The sequence below is a fragment of the Palaemon carinicauda genome, chromosome 30, assembly GCF_036898095.1.
Source record: "Palaemon carinicauda isolate YSFRI2023 chromosome 30, ASM3689809v2, whole genome shotgun sequence".
Classification (NCBI taxonomy): domain Eukaryota; kingdom Metazoa; phylum Arthropoda; class Malacostraca; order Decapoda; family Palaemonidae; genus Palaemon; species Palaemon carinicauda.
In genome coordinates, this window is record NC_090754.1 from 85,903,593 (window position 1) to 85,915,275 (window position 11,683).

Genomic DNA, 11,683 nt, shown 5'->3' on the forward strand with positions numbered 1-11,683 from the left:
GACCTCCACAGGACCTTATTAGGGAGATTTCTTTTTCGCTGACACAGAAGGTCACTCAAGACCTGGTCTCAAAGACGGCAAGGAAAGTGTTACCACCTTCTTTCGTTAGCCGCAAACCTAAAGAGGTGTGTGAACGGGAGTGGTAGCAAGCTACCCTCCCCTAACTAGCAGTGAGGGTAGTAAACCCTTGTTAAAAATTAATGGCTCGTCATTTCAGCTACGCCGAAAGTAATGCCCCTATTAAATAGCGTGGTTTGTATTCCAGTTACGGAACAACTACAGATTGACTGGCCATCACTAATACTTGACCATTCCCCATTGGAGACCGATTGAGCAGATTCAAAGAGGAGGGTACCAGTGGTGAGAGAGAAGTCTGGACAACTTTGACCTCGAAGATGACCTAAAGGTAGTCCCCCTCCTAGGCTTCTTCTTCCTCCTCCAACCATACCACTCCCACTGGAAGGATGGCCACTCCCTACACTCTGGGAAAGGGGAAGCCTCTGTGCAGGAGTGTCCTCAGCATGAAGGGCAAAGACAGTGAGAGTCCGTGTCCTCCCGGGACTTGAAAGTCCCATACGAGCCACCCTGTCTGGGCAAACAGGCATGTCCTGCACCCTTAAGTACAGTCACACTTTAATCTGAAAAGAAATAAAAGGAAAAGCTTAAATTTTTGCCAAAGCAAGATAGGTACTGTATGTGGAAGGAGACATCTGTCTTCGTCCAAGGCTGAGATCAAAGTAAAGAAGTTATGAGTGAGGGGGAGGGGAACAGTGTTTCTCCCAGCTACCACTGTTAACAATCAAATGGTTATTGACACCTCGTTAAACGATTTTAGAGCTATACGACAGCTAGCACTGATTTCTTGTCGCTCTGTAAAGAGTGGAGGGTTTGTATTTTGTGTAGGAACAAATACAAACTTAACAAAGGGGCTAGTTCAAAGGAGTGATTTGTAGTTTTGTGCTCCACCATCTGTTTGAACATTGGACTTGGCTTCCATTTCCCATTACTGGACAAAACATATCGCACACACATTTACACCCTAACCTATCATTATTATTATTATTATTATTTACTAGGCTACAATCCTAGTTGGAAAAGCATGACTCTATAAGCCCAAGGGCTCCAACAGGAAAAATAACCCAGTGAGGAGAGGAAATAGGGAAAAACTAGAAGAAATGTTTAAGAATAATAATATTAAAATGACAAATTCGAAGATATGTATTTTTCCTAACCATACAAACCTTAGCTATTTACAGAGGGTTACCTTTTAGCGCAGCTGAAATGGCGAGCCATTAGAATTTAACGAGGGTGTATTACCCCCGCGCTAGTTAGCAGGGGGGGGGGGGGTAGGGGAGTGGTAGCTAGCTACCCCTCTCCCCCCTCACACACAGATGAATGCTCACTTTCACTTAGAGGTAGGACTTGTCTTGGGGGACAGGGCTGGCGGGCAAATATGTGTAAATAGCTAAGGTTTGTATGGTTAGGAAAAATACAAATTATCTTCGAATTTGTCATTTGTTCCATAACCGAAATACAAACCACGCTATTTACAAAGGGTGACTTACCCCTTAGGTAGGGTGGAAAGTCCCCAGCCATACTGGCTTTGGCTTTACCCGGGGACTCAGAATCCGAGTGAGTCGCACTCGAGAAAAGGAGTCCCTGCACCTCACAAGTTCCTTGCTCCGCAAGGAACCATGTGGCCTATGTAAGCTTGTGTGTGAAGGAAGAAGTGTGACCCGTCCTAGGCAGTTGACCTGGAGTTCCAGAAGGAACGCTGGGTTAGGACGTTCCCAATACCACCTCGTCAGGGTATGGGGGACGCGACAGTATTGACTCAATACTCGGAACACAAGGAAGCATGGTTTACCTGCAGAGGTTCGAGGTCAGCTATGCAGAGACCAGGATGCTGCTTCCCCGTAGAGGGGATGATGAAGAAAGAAATAAGAGCCAGACATACTTCTTTCGTTCATGCAGACTAAATCCTGATAACAATGCCCTCAACCTTCTGCTACCTGTCCAAAAAGGAGCCTGAGGTTAGACCAGCTGTTGTGTAGCCACCACAGAGCGATAGAAAACGTATCGAGACTCCTGTGGGTCACGCCCTGCAGGAAGCGGGCTGCGAAGGTCATTAGATGCTTCCAGACTCCAGCTTGTAGCACCTGCGTCACAGAGTAGTATTACTCGAAGGCAAGGGACGTTGCCATGTACCCAACATAGTGCTGTAGGGCGACGTGACGGGGGAGGGTCTGGACACAGGTCGAGATGAATGTCCTTGAGTCCGGGCTGAAGAGGTATACTGGTGACTCTCCCCCGTGTCCTCCTTGTGCTCCCAAATCGGCTGCAACTGAGGACAAACTGCAGCTGTTCCCAGCGCTAACCTCTCGATTCCTTTACTGGCAAGAAAGAGAAGGTCTTGGGACATCAGATACAGAATGGAAACTCGAAATCTTGAATGAATTGGACCGAAGGGCCGGGACCCCCCCGATTCTGAGTCTAGCCAACAACTCAGGAGCGAACCTGAATGTTGCCTTCCCCTCTTCCTTAGAAAGGGGGGGAGTCATAAGAGACCAAGAAAATTGCTTACACACTGGCCGTGGCCAGAGTGAGCAGGAGATCCAAGGCGGAATACAATCCGAGGCCTGTCGTAAAGGGTCTTGAGAAGATCTCTTAAAGGACCAAAAGTCCAAGCCATGCTCCAAGTTGGAGGTCTTCCTCCGACTAGGGCAGGGACGATCGTAGCTTCGCATGAGCGAGGATAGATCCAGCGGGCAGGAAAAAGTTATTCCTTTAAGCCTGAAGGTCAGGGAAAGGCTGAGCGACAGGCTTCATTGCCGAGAGCGGAAAGGAGTTTCCTCCCGCCGAAAGGCAATAAGACCGTTATTGCTGGAGAAGAGGCCTCAAGGGAAGAGGTATATCTCCCACGGCACCAACCACCTTAGACTCTTCACTTTGCCTGGAAGACCCCTGTGGATGACTATCGCAGATGACGCGACCTCCGTACCGCGACTGTAGCGGGTTGTCTCTTTTTGAGGAGGAGGCGTAGTGTCTCCAGGCATGAAGCCGAAGCGACGCCCCGGTTCGGGAGAGATGTCGCAGTGTGGTTGCTTGAGTAGTCTGCGCCGTGGGACAAGCTCTCCCGGGAGTTCCGTCAGGGGAAGCAGAGGGTCCAGAAACCGTTCTGCGCATAGTCCCAGTGGAGCTCTCCCATTGAAAGGTTGACAGACAACCTGGTCTTGTTGAGACCCATTGCCCACAGACAAAAAGGAGGGAAGACGCAGGCGTCGAAGTTGTCCCACCATCACCGGAATGCATCTTGCCAGAGTCTCAGGGTCTGAGACTGGGGGGAAGAACAGCGGAAGCTTGAGGTTCCAAGCTGTCGCGATCAGGTCCCCCAGACCAGTACTTGCTGGTTACCCAAGGTCAAAGACCCCCAGGTATACTCTCTCTACGAGGCTCTGCTCAGATAGTCGGAGTGAACATTCCCCTGCCTGGAATGAGAGAGCCGATGGTGGTATTGAGAGAATCTCAATCATCCCGGTATCTCTACTGCAAGATGTGAAGGTGTGAAAATGCGTCCCCTGCTGGTTAGAATACGCCAGAATCATGAAGTCGACGCGCACGGGGCGACTCGGCAGGAGCTGTAGGATCTGTAGAGGGGCCAGACTAAGGCCCCTAAGCCTGCCTGAATGATGGAGAGGTATCCTTCAGGTCTTGACCGTAGGCCTGGACCGGAACATGCCCCCCCCCTTCCTTTGACGAGTCCGAGAACAGCATCAAGAATGTGGGGAAAGGACGAGAATATCCACTACCATCAAGAGGCTCCATAGGTCAACACCCATTGCAGGTCTAATAGTTCCGCTGGTCCCATAGGGGCCAGGAAGTCCGGTTAAACATTGCCTGAAGCCACCGGAACTTGGACTGCCCCACATGGAACTTATCCTGAGGCGACCGTTCGGACTATAGACGGGTCAATGAGGAAAGAACTAGGAAACGTTCCAAGGTAGGGCTGAAAGCTCTGCTTGACTGAGAACAGGTACTGCGACTCTCCTCAGTCTTGCCACAGTCAACTGAAAGGAAGGCTCGGAGGATGTGGTAACAGAATCTGGTGTCCCCAGCTGGTCACCCATCCAAGTACCGACCAGAACCGACGTTGCTTAACCTTGCTGGACGGACGAGAAGCGGGGTTTCCAACGTGGTAAGGCTGTTGACTCAATATCATGGCCAGATACTCCAGATGTTGAGGCAGAGGAAGAGAAGGCTCCAAGCAAAATACCATGAGCCCACACTCATGGTAAGCATCCGGAAGCTTGTCCCGGCGCTGAAGAAGGTCGAACCCGAGCCTACCGGAGTTGACTAGCCCTCCAAACAGCAGAGGAGGCGGAAGCCTGCACCTGAGCAGCCAAGAGGAAGGCAGGGAGAGTTCTCTGGGGAAACAAACCTGCTATGCCACGGCGGGATAGCCACACTGCATCATAAGCAGAAATACTTGCAGTCTAGGCTGAATTCGACGAGCTCCCTGGAAGATGGATGGAATGGAAACTGAAAGTACCCGTCCTTCCGATCCAGGGTTTAAGGAGTCCTGTCGCCTCGTTACCAGTCTGATCGATTCTGCTAGTCTACGCTGGCCGAAGTTTGTTCGACAAACTTGATCAGGGCTGAGAGGTCGACTACGGACATCCCCTCCCAGATCCTTCCTTACAAGAAAGGATCGACTGAAGAGGCCGGGGGTGAAGCCGTCGATGATCCTAAGGAAGACATTCGCCTAAGGTATGGATCATTCTGCCCAACCGGGAAACTCTTGCTGACGCTATGGCATAGAGGTTCAGAGACACTGAATTCGCTGACAGAGACGGTAGGCGCGATATCCTTGGCTGATCACAGAGATTGTGCGGGAATGGGCATCGGGAAGCTGTCATTCGGAAGAGTAACCTTAAGCATCCTCCCAGCGAAAAACCTGCAATCCTAGAGTTCATGAACTCTGCCGCTCCATTTAGGACTATGCCCCCCCCAGGGGAGCCTCCCCTGCCATCTGTTCCTGACAGGAGGAAACTGCAATTGGACACCTTGTCCCAGTTGTCGTAGCCGATAACTTAGGCTGACGTGGTTGAAAGAAAAGGGCGCTGGAGCCCTGCAGAGTCTGGAAGAAAGCGCCTTGGAGGAGTGAAAACGGAAGTCAATTTCCTCCGCACAGCCGCTGTCTAAGTCTCTGTCCTTGGGCACAAACAAACTCTTCTCAAGGAAGGAAGGGTGTCTGAGGTCGTCGACCTCCACAGATGAGACACCCGAAGGAAGCCCTCAGTCAGCGCGTCTAGATGGTACAACATCGAGCTTGTCCGCAAGTTGGATACTTACTGACGAAAGGCCAAGGTGCCTGAGCTCGAGAGGAGGAAAGTACCCATGATCTTCCTGTAGCCTCCTTGAACCTAACCGAGGAGGGAAAGGACCTGGTAAGCTCCCAGAGGAAGGGGGTAAGCAGTCACCCCTTGTCCGATGGAGAAATCTCGAACGGAAAGCCCCCACCCACCAAAAATTCTTCCAGGGAATGCCGGGGAAGGGCTAACCCAGGTTCAGGAAAGAGGAGTGTTGCTCAGATCTCCCTGAAGTTTCTCCTATTCTTGCAAGTGCCATGCTCTGCGTTTACGGGGTAAGGCCGTGTTCTGGAAATACTCTCCAGAAGAACTCGCCAGGCTGGCCATGCTGCGAAAACCCCATTGGAAATCGTGGTCGCAATCGCCCTGGAGCTCGCGCAACGGTAATTCAAAGATTTGGTAGGAAGGGCGAGAGCTGGTGGTCGGCGAGTGATAACCCATAGACGAGCAATGGATACTGCAAGAAATAAGCCGACGTTTGTGCGAAGAAACACTGTAGGTTCGAGCGACGGAACACCGTAGGTCCGCGCGACGGAACACGGTCCGTCCGCGCGACGGAACACGGTCCATCCGCGCGACGGAAAACCGTTGGTTCGCGCGCGGGCGAACATTGGAGAGAATGGGCGCAGACGCGCATGAGCGTAGACGTGCAGGCACGTGGGCGCGCAGGCAAACGATCGCGCGGGCTCACAGGCAAGCGGTCGCACAGGCGAACGGTCGCGAGGGTGGGCAGGTGAATGAGCGCGAGTCCGAGGCGGCGAACGCAAGCGTTAGCGCGATGGCGAGGAAACGCGCTGCCGCGTGGGCGAGGAAGACCGCTGGCGATATGGATCAACAGGCGATCGGTGGTGAGATGGTGAGCGCTAACGCGCAGGTTGGCGATGGCGCGTTTTGGCATGCCGACGCGATGGCGAGCAGCATGCGCAGGTGAGCGATGGCGAGCAGCATGCGAAGGTGAGCGATCGCGAGCAGCATGCGCAGGTGGGCGATCGCGCGATGGTGATCAGCATGCGAAGGTGAGCGATCGCGAGCAGCATGCGCAGGTGGGCGATCGCGAGCAGCATGCGCAGGTGGGCGATCGCGCGATGGTGATCAGCATGCGCAGGGTCGCGCGATGGTGATCAGCATGCCAGGGTTGCGCGATGGTGATCAGCATGCCAGGGTTGCGCGATGGTGATCAGCATGCCAGGGTTGCGCGATGGTGATCAGCATGCCAGGGTTGCGCGATGGTGATCAGCATGCCAGGGTCGCGCGATGGTGATCAGCATGCCAGGGTCGCGCGATGGTGATCAGCATGCCAGGGTCGCGCGATGGCGATCAGCATCCGCAGGTGGGCGATGGCGATCAGCATCCGCAGGTGGGCGATCGCGCGATGGCGATCAGCATCCGCAGGTGGGCGATCGCGATCAGCATCCGCAGGTGGGCGATCGCGATCAGCATCCGCAGGTGGGCGATCGCGATCAGCATCCGCAGGTGGGCGATCGCGATCAGCATCCGCAGGTGGGCGATCGCGCGATGGCGAGCAGCATCCGCAGTTGAAGGTCGCGCGATGGCGAGCAGCATCCGCAGGTAGGCGATCACGCAATGGTGATCAGCATGCGCAGGGTCGCGCGATGGCGATCAGCATGCGCAGGGTCGCGCGATGGCGATCAGCATCCGCAGGTGGGCGGTCGCGCGATGGCGAGCAGCATCCGCAGTTGAGGGTCGCGCGATGGCGAGCAGCATCCGCAGTTGAGGGTCGCGCGATGGCGAGCAGCATCCGCAGTTGAGGGTCGCGCGATGGCGAGCAGCATCCGCAGTTGAGGGTCGCGCGATGGCGAGCAGCATCCGCAGTTGAGGGTCGCGCGATGGCGAGCAGCATCCGCAGTTGAGGGTCGCGCGATGGCGAGCAGCATCCGCAGTTGAGGGTCGCGCGATGGCGAGCAGCATCCGCAGTTGAGGGTCGCGCGATGGCGAGCAGCATCCGCAGTTGAGGGTCGCGCGATGGCGAGCAGCATCCGCAGTTGAGGGTCGCGCGATGGCGAGCAGCATCCGCAGGTAGGCGATCGCGCGATGGCGAGCAGCATCCGCAGGTAGGCGATCGCGCGATGGCGAGCAGCATCCGCAGGTAGGCGATCGCGCGATGGCGAGCAGCATCCGCAGGTAGGCGATCGCGCGATGGCGAGCAGCATCCGCAGGTGAGCTAGTAGCTGGCGAACCATGTTCCTTCAGAAGTGTTGGAGAACGTTGGCGTGCCGGCTGTAACACACGCGCGGATCGCCGAGAGACAGGTGATCGCTGGCGAGCTGATGATCGCTGACGAGCAGACCTGAACCGAAGTTCTAGATCGCGAGGGCGAACGTGGGCGAACAGGGCGCGTAACAGGAACCAACAGGAACAGCAGGGATGATCATCATGAGAGCGCCTGTGCGCTAACACTGAGCAGGAGCAGGAGAGAACACAGCAGAAGGGCGCGCAGGAGAACCCTGACACGCAAAGGAAGAACCCCCGTGGGAGGCAACCCTTTGCCCCGAAGGGATCGTTGTCCGCCGGGAGACTGATGTCCGTCGGAAGACTGTTGTCTGTCCGCCGGGAGACTGATGTCCGTCAGAAGACCGTTGTCCGTCGGGAAGACCGTTGCCTGTCGGAAGACGAGATCAGACTGCTGTCCATCTGCACCAAGGCGGAAGATCAAGAAAAAGGAGTTGTAGGCTGCAAACGGAGATTCAAAAAGGCGCCTCTAGCACCCTTATAGGGAGATGAGAGGCCCTTACGACGAGGCGGACGGTGGGCCTTACGGCGAGGGAGGCCAACAGCAACAGAAGAATCCTCCGAAGAGGAGTCTCTATGAGTGTACTCTCTCGCGGACGAAAGAGAAACACTTCGTAGAAGAGACTGGTCAGCCAGTGACCTAAAAGGAGCAATCCTCCGAAAAGGAGCTCCTGCAGTTGCCCAGCCCCTTGAGCGAAACTGCAGGTGTGATCGCTCAGCACCAAGAGCATAGTCGCACGAAAAAAAGGCAAGAGAACAACCCCCCAAAAGGGGAAAAACTCAAGCCTGGACAAGAAAAAACTTCCCTCGGAAGGAAAGTTACCCGCCCAAGGAGGCAAGCCTCCTGAGAGTTCTAAAATGAACTGGAGAGCTGTCCGTCGGTCACGGGAGTACTTCCAGTAGAAGGAGATATGCCCCTGACGAAAATACAAGGGGGGAGGCAGCAACAGCCGAATCCCCAGGACTCAACAAGACAGCTCACACCGTTGCCATATTACAGAAACGAACTAGATCAGTAACTGTAAAAAAATAAAACAAATAACATTAGTACACATTCATTCCCCCGGGAAGGCTCCGAAGAGGAATCCCGAGGGAAAGGAACAAGAATTACACAACAGGCACGTGCCCTCACAACCACTTACACTCACGGAAGGAGAGCTGTAACCAAAACAGAATTATAACTATTATAATTAGGTAACTATGTAATTATGTAATTTAAAAATGAATGAACACCAAAGAAAGAACAAAAACCCCGAAAGGAATCGTTCAACAAGCTGAAAAAAAAACAACTACAATTAGATTCATAAACTAATTGAGACAAACGTACGGCGTAGCAACCCCCCCACACGGAAAGGAAGCTACAAGGGCATAGTAACACGTAGTTTAAGGGTGAACGACCTCAAGAGAGAGAGAGAGAGAAAGACCGGAGTCAAATTCGATCGCCACCCATAAAATTACGCCGTGGAGGCCTAACTGCCGAGGACACCACGTAGAAATCGTACACTACACACACAAATCTGAAAAGGAAACTTACTGATTTCTATACTCAAATATATATACAAACATGAAAACATGTTTACATATATATTGAGTAAAAGAAAAGTAAGTGATTGAGTAAAAGAAAAGTAAGTGATTAAGTAAAGACAAAACAAACAGTGGCTGCCAGAGAGGACCAAGACAGAGACGTCTGTCACAGCCCGAGCCAAAAGTGAAAGTGAGCATTCATCTGTGTGAGGGGGGAGAGGGGTAGCTAGCTACCACTCCCCTACCCCCCCGCTAACTAGCGCGGGGGTAATACACCCTCATTAAATTCTAATGGCTCGCCATTTCAGCTGCGCTAAAAGGTAACCCTCTGTAAATAGCGTGGTTTGTATTTCGGTTACGGAACAAATAAATCTTTCATACATAAAAAATAAAAACTTAAAAACACAAGAGGAAGAGAAACAAGATAGAATAGTGTCCCCAAGTGTACCCTCAAGCAAGAGATCTCTTACCCAAGACAGTGAAAGACCATGGTATAGAGGCTATGGCACTACACAAGACTAGAGAACAATGATTGGATTTTGGAGTATCCTTCTCCTAGAGGAGCTGCTTACCATAGTTTTAAACCCTCTTCTACCCTTACCAAGAAGAAAGTAGCCACTGAACAATTACAGTGCAGTAGTTAACCTCTCGAGAGAAGAATTGTTTGGTAATTTCAGTGTTGTCAAGCGTATGAGGAAAGAGGAGAATGAATAAAGAATAGGCCAGACTCTTCTGTGTATGTCAGCAAAGATGAAATGAGCCGTAACCAGAGAAAGGGACACAATGTAGTACTGTCTCGCCAGTCAAAGGACCCAATAACTCTCTATCAGTAGTATTTCAACAGGTGGTTGGTGCCTTTGCCAATCTACTACCTAATAAAGTGATAAATAAAATAAGAGCCTTAATTAAATGGTATGTTCAAATATTGAAAAGAAATAACAGAGAGGTTTATAATATAAAATGTTGAGTCCTTCATACTCATCAAACTAGTAAATTACAACAGAAGCACCAACAATCAGTTTTTTTAACTCCCCAGAAGGAGGAAGTTTCCGTAATAAACGTTAAGATGACGATAGGAGAAAAACAGGAAATTTTTAGCAACATCTGTAACTTCGTTAATAATGGTTTTTGACGGTAGGGGGTGTATGTATGATAGCGGCCACCTGTATGTATTATTATGGCTAACTTAGAAAACGGCAGTGTAAGTTACGTCCCCACGTTAGGTAAGTAGGTAAGGACACGGCTTGTAGGTTAGGTTAGTAATGTCCGTTTTCCGTTTTTAATCCACGCGGGAGGACCTGGCCGCTGATATACAAAGGCTCCGACAGTAGTATACGTGATTCAAAATAGTGTAATTACAAAGAGATTTTACATTATTTGATTTCCAATGCCCTAACTGGCTAGTACAGTGGTAACGTGTTCACCTAGCATTCACATGGCAGCAGATCGATCCCAGCCTAGGACCGTGAGTTTGAGCTGTTTACTAGGGAGGCCACTGCTGTGGTTGGGCATGACAGTGGAGGGATGAGTTTGCCTGACTGACATTCTGGCCAATACCTATTTTGATGAAACAGGAACTGAAGCCAGACACCTATACCTTTATTATTCCACTTTTCTATGATAGGAGCCTTTGTAGTTTGTTGGGACAGAATGGGTGTAAAATTTCAAAAGTTATTGCTGGAACACATTATTAATAAGGGAAATAAACACGAGATAACCAAAGATTCTTACTTCACCTTAAGTCTCAACTCTGTGTTTGTTTCCCAACTGGCCACTACTGTCAAGGTAACACTAATCGTAAAACTAACTTCATATATAAGACAAAAATTAACGTTGACTTCGCCATAAGAAAATCGATTTGACAAAAGTAATCAGAAAGTTTACACACCTTCCCCAGAGAACTACACTCACATAATGTAGTATATACTATGATAAATAATAAATTAATAATTAATATTATTCTATAACAAAATAAATTAAATATACTGAATGTTGTCTATGTCAAATTCTCAATAGTAAAGCGACTCCATAGTTCTTGACGTCTTATTTTGAAGAAGAATCAATTGTGTAAATAACAAAGTTAAATACGCACCATATATTCCAAAATTATCGGTTGATGAATAGTCGTGGAAGGAACAAACCATAAGTAATAGACGGCCAAACAGGTGTTATTAATTATTGTTATTTTGGTTCCAGGTGTTTTTCCTTTCAATAGAGTAGTAGTAGCCACTGCAGTGTTTCCAGTCAGGTTCAGGTTCTGGGGTGAGGCATAGTCTTTACAACAGCGCCTCCAAAGTTTATCTTCTTGTACTGTTGTCTTTTCTTCCATATCAGGTTTAATACTTCTTTTTTCTTTTCTATATTTGTTTCACTAAATAAAAATAATCCTACTATCTTTTTTAAGTCTTCGCCGTATGGTTGTTGTAGCTCAATTACTTCATTCCTTTCTTTTCTATATTCCTGGTAAAAAAAAAAAAAATTATCTTCCTCATTTTCACAAAAATTACAGTTTACATTCCTCTCATTGTGTCTATTTACAA

At 50.2% G+C, this 11,683-nt stretch overlaps 1 protein-coding gene across 2 annotated transcripts in view; it reads right to left on the reverse strand.

The window, feature by feature from the left end:
* The window catches only part of LOC137623857 (gastrula zinc finger protein XlCGF57.1-like), a 34,578-nt gene extending 23,186 nt beyond the window's left edge, over positions 1 to 11,392 (reverse strand). The window contains exon 1 of one of the 2 annotated variants that reach the window (XM_068354668.1): positions 11,236 to 11,392. The gene's annotated coding sequence lies outside the window, so the exon portion shown is untranslated. Of the gene's footprint in view, positions 1 to 10,879; positions 10,989 to 11,235 lie in introns of those variants that run through there. The other variant, XM_068354669.1, reaches the window with a different exon arrangement.
* Positions 11,393 to 11,683: the final 291 nt, after the last annotated feature.